This window comes from Elaeis guineensis, chromosome 1 (genome assembly GCF_000442705.2).
Source record: "Elaeis guineensis isolate ETL-2024a chromosome 1, EG11, whole genome shotgun sequence".
In the NCBI taxonomy this organism is placed as follows: Eukaryota; Viridiplantae; Streptophyta; class Magnoliopsida; order Arecales; family Arecaceae; genus Elaeis; species Elaeis guineensis.
Window position 1 is genome coordinate 75995987 of NC_025993.2, and position 4925 is coordinate 76000911.

At 35.2% G+C, this 4925-nt stretch overlaps 1 non-coding gene across 1 annotated transcript; it reads right to left on the bottom strand.

Moving 5' to 3' along the window:
- Positions 1 to 4522: 4522 nt before the first annotated feature.
- On the bottom strand, positions 4523 to 4628 carry LOC114913495 (small nucleolar RNA R71). The gene has a single exon (XR_003799470.1). It is a non-coding gene; the product is annotated as a small nucleolar RNA R71 (small nucleolar RNA).
- Between the last annotated feature and the right edge of the window lie 297 nt (positions 4629 to 4925).

The window sequence follows — 4925 nt, forward strand, 5'->3', positions numbered from 1 at the left end:
AGCCGAACTTCTACTACGAATGGTCTACTCCGAACTGCTATAGCGGGCTGTCTACCCCAGATACCTACTGTAAGAAAATTTCTTCCGAACTTCTGTTACAGGTAGGCTCTAGTCGAGCTACTCCGTAGCGAGTGGGCTCTGGATGAACTTCTACAGCGGGACACTACTTCGAGCTTCCACGACAACTGGTCCTCGCACGAGCTCCTACAATAAATGGCCCTCTTTCGACCTCTCGTGAGAACCAAAGCTCGTCTGAACTTCTCCAGTGGATGGATTCCGGATGAGCTTCTGTGACGGACGAGCTCCAGCAACTGGGTCCCTGCGATAGCCGATCGCCTTCGATGTCTGTCGAGCCTCCCCAGCGCTATCCGAAGTCCATCGTCGGCCGACCTCCTACCAGGCTCCCCATAAAATCGAACTTCCCTGGCGGACGATCTTCGGATGAGCTTCCACATCAGATAAATCCCATATGGACTTTCCTAGTGATCGGACTTCTCCAGACTTCATCAACAAAAAATCTCCATCCGAGCTCCTACAGGAGGTGACTCCCGCCTGAAATGTTAGCACCCGAAGCGTCCGACAACAGTAGATTTGTCAGCGACCTCGAAACATCTGAGCCTCTCCTAGAACGATGATATAAAGAGCCATTCTGCTCCATCAGACATCCCAGCCGAGCTTCAGCCGACAGATTCGAACTCTCTGATAAGCCACAACAAGGGCCACTACCTTACTCCACTTGCTGCAACGGATTCCGTGCGGTTCCACCACTCTCTGACAAGCCACGATAAGAGCCGCCATCCTACTCCTCTCTCTGCAATGAATTCCATGTAGCTCCATCACTTTCTGGCAAGTCCCAACAATGGACACCACTCCACTCTCTGCAACAAGCTCCACGCGGCTCTGAACGGTCCACTACCAGATGGTTACAGACGTCACTGTCAGTCAGTTACGCCCTCCATCTATAAATAAGGACCCCCAGATATGTTCTTCTCTAAGCTGGTAACTCTATCTCGAAACTCTGCCAAAATTTTTGCTTGAGCACTCCATTTCTGTTGAAGCAGAGTACTGACTTGAGCGTCGGAGGGTCTTGCCGGAGCACCCCCAACTCCGGTTTAGACTTTCTTTGTAGGTCCCGACGGCGGCCGCGGTCATCCCAGCTCCAGCTTCTCCGACTTCGACAGAATTCTGCACCAACACATATACATATACACACACACACACACACGCAGACACACACACATATGTGTGTGTGTGTGTATATATATATATATATATGTACATATGTGTATATATATATGTATATATATATATATATATATATATATATATATATATATATATATATATATATATATATATGTATGTATGTGTGTGTGTGTATGTATATATTATATATATATATATATGTATAAATATATATATGTATATATATATATATATATATGTATATATATATGTGTGTGTGTGTACACAGACACATACATATATATATACACACAAATGTATATACACACACGCATATATATATATACACAAATATATATATATATATATATATATATATATATATATATATATATATATGTATATATATTTGTATATATATATATGTATATATGTATATACACACACACAGATATATATATATAGATATATATACATACACATGATGAATACTTAATTTAAGTTGCTAGAGGTATTAATATTATAATAATTGATGTTATTTTATTAAAATTTGATGCTCTCTAGTCTATTTTATAGGTAATTGAGAGTTTGGGTTCATATGATTTAAATTAGACTCAAATTGGATCAGACTTGAGTGAACCAGACAACCAACTCCCATTCTAGTGTGAACATGACTTAAAGATCAACGGAGAAGAATCAATATGAAGATTCAAAGATTCTTATTTACGCTTCCACCTCTCTTTTCATGAAATTCTAGCCTCCCTACTCTATAAATAGAACCCCAAGACCTCCATCTTCTTGAATCAAGCTAACCCTACATTCTCTTCAAGCTTCTCTCTTTCTCTCTCTCTTCTTCTTCTCCATAAGTCTAAAGGAGGTACTAACCCTAGCATGACACCATGTTCCTCCACAGATCTCTTTTTCCCATCCCATCAAATCTAGGAGAGGTCCTAATGCTAGTGCCGCTATCCTTTCTCTTCTACATACCCACTTCCATCAACCTTTCATCCTTAAAGTTCTTAGACCAAGCCTTTCAGCCTTTCTACCGTTGTCTGCACAGAGGAAGATGAAGGATTCAAAGAGACACATCCACCATCAAATACAGCAAGAAGATCAACTTGATTTAGTTGTCTTGTATTGCAATTTTATTTTTTTTCTTTATGTATGCTTCTTTATTTGATTAATAAAAAATAATTTTATTATAATTTTTATGCTTCTTTCTTAGTTTTTTATAATTTATTATTTTTTTTATATTTTTTAAACAATCAATTAAGATCTCTGCGGATACGATCCCGACTCACCCTATCTACATAGTAGTGAGTAGGGTTAATTTTGATGTACTAAGTTATGCATCAAATTTTGATGCCGTTGTCGGAGATCTTGACATGATTGTTTTGAAAAAAAAACTCAAAAAAAATTTATAAAATTTAAAAAAATATTTTACTACTTTTTAGATTTTTATTTCTTATTTGAGATTGCTTGACTGCCTTATATGCTTTACTGCTTTATATTTTTGGTTGATTATTTTCTTCTCTTGTGCTCTTGCTTTCCATACTTTACTTTGCTGATTACTAATTTACCTTTTACTGTTAGTTAATTTATTTTAATTACTTAATTATCTTTTATTTATTTTTTTTGAAAAATTTTTGTCTCATATTGCTTTTCATATATTATAGATTTATTATTTTATATCTAGATTTCTTTATTTACATGTATAGAAAAATTTTTTACTTTCTATAGTCTAGTGATCTACTGCTTTTTATAGGTTCGAATAATTTACTACTTTGTATAATTAGTGATTTTCTACTTCCTAAGTAGATTAAATTTTTTGCCTTTTTAAATTATATAGTTACCTTTTATTCTTAACTGTAAGATTACTTTATTTGCATAGTGAGTAGTTACCTTATTTATTATTACCCATTATTCCTAATCATTTACTGCTTTCGATTGCTTAGAATAATTTATTGTCCTAAAAGTAGATTTGATTTGTTGCTTTATTTGTAGTCTACCTACTTATCTTTTAATCTTAGCATTATTTACTTTCTATTTAATTAGATTTACTAGATCTTCTCATACCTAATTAACCTAATTTAAAACTTACCTCTTATTCCTTCTTGCTTAAAGATAACATAATATAAAAAGAATACAAAAACACCACATAACACTTAACTAATATAAATAAATCAATTAAATCTTAAATGCTACTTAACATGTTTGGATACTTTTTCTTTTTGCATTGCATATTTTTATAAAAAAATCTTAAGGGCAAAATCCTAATCAACATAAGGTGGGAATTTCATCACCCTTTCTTGATCCACAAACCATCATCTTGTAATTTCATTGACCTAAATCTCTAATTTAAAATCGATTAGATGTTGACCTTTAAGGATCCTCGAGCTTAGTAGGACAAGAAACCCTAAAAGTTGGACCGAGTTCAAGTTAGTCAGTATAACTGGTGTCTAAAAAAGTGATTCAGGGATTACGTCCCAAAGGAAGGTGGTTCATTAATTGGTTCCATTCGCTTACCTGACCAACACAGTTGGTGTCTAAGAAAAGCAACGGGGGGACCCCCACCAATGTTACACTTATCTGGCCAGTTGAGCGACTAGTCTGCTACTTGGAGTGCTTGACCTTGACAATTAGGAGCTGTCTAGATCTAGGATAACCCATAGATAGGATTGATTGAACCACTTGATTGTTAACTGAAAACATCAAATCTAATTAATTCTTCTCTATCTTCTTAGCATTAAAACTCCTTAGATTCTCTTCTTTGGAATACTTTTCCCTCCTCCTTTTCTCCTCTTCTCTTTCAAAAAAAAAAAAAACTTGTTGAAATTAAAACTCGATGAGATCTTTTGGATGCATACTAGGATGTCGATAATTACAACCTGATTTACACCTATTAGACCTAGAGCTAGAAAGAATGATTCGAATAAACCAAATCAAAATCATGGATCTAAAACAAGAGATGGATCCACCATGACAATTGAGGGAGTATTTTACTCCCTCACTTACACCTACTCGCCATGTATCCAGCCTCCTCCTGTAGAGACGGCACAATATGAAATCAAGTCTAATATTATTCAAATGCTACCATCATTCTATGCACTGATGAATGAAGATTTGTATAAATATTTAGATAAATTTTTTGAGATATGCACCATAGTAAAAATCCATAACTTCTCTGATGATGCCCTCAGGTTGAAACTATTTTCTTTTTTCCTTAAGGATAAAGCCAAGCATTAGTTAAACTCTCTAGATTTCATAATCATTTTAACTTGAGACCATCTTCAAAGAGAATTCCTCAAGAAATATTTTTTAATTAGAAAAATAAATTAAATTAGAAAAGCCATCACTAGTTTTTTTCAATTGGATGGTGAACTTTTTCATGAGACATGAAAAAGGTTAAGAGATCTTATTAGTAAATGCCCCCACCACGCTGTCCCCAAATGGCAACTTGTTTAGTATTTCTATGATGGTCTATTGGAGAAACATCGATAAATGATCGATGCATCGTGTGGTGGGATATTCATGCTAAAGAGTGAGGATGAGGCTTGGCAACTCTTTGAAACACTTAGTGAGAATTCCTTGCATCACATGTCTGTCATCTCTAGAGAACAACCTATGTCTCAACAAAAAAGAGGTGGAATCTATCAGATTGGAAACATTATGGATATCCACAGTAAGGTAGATGAGTTGTCCCAAAAATTAGACCATCTTCTGAATACTGGATACTCTTC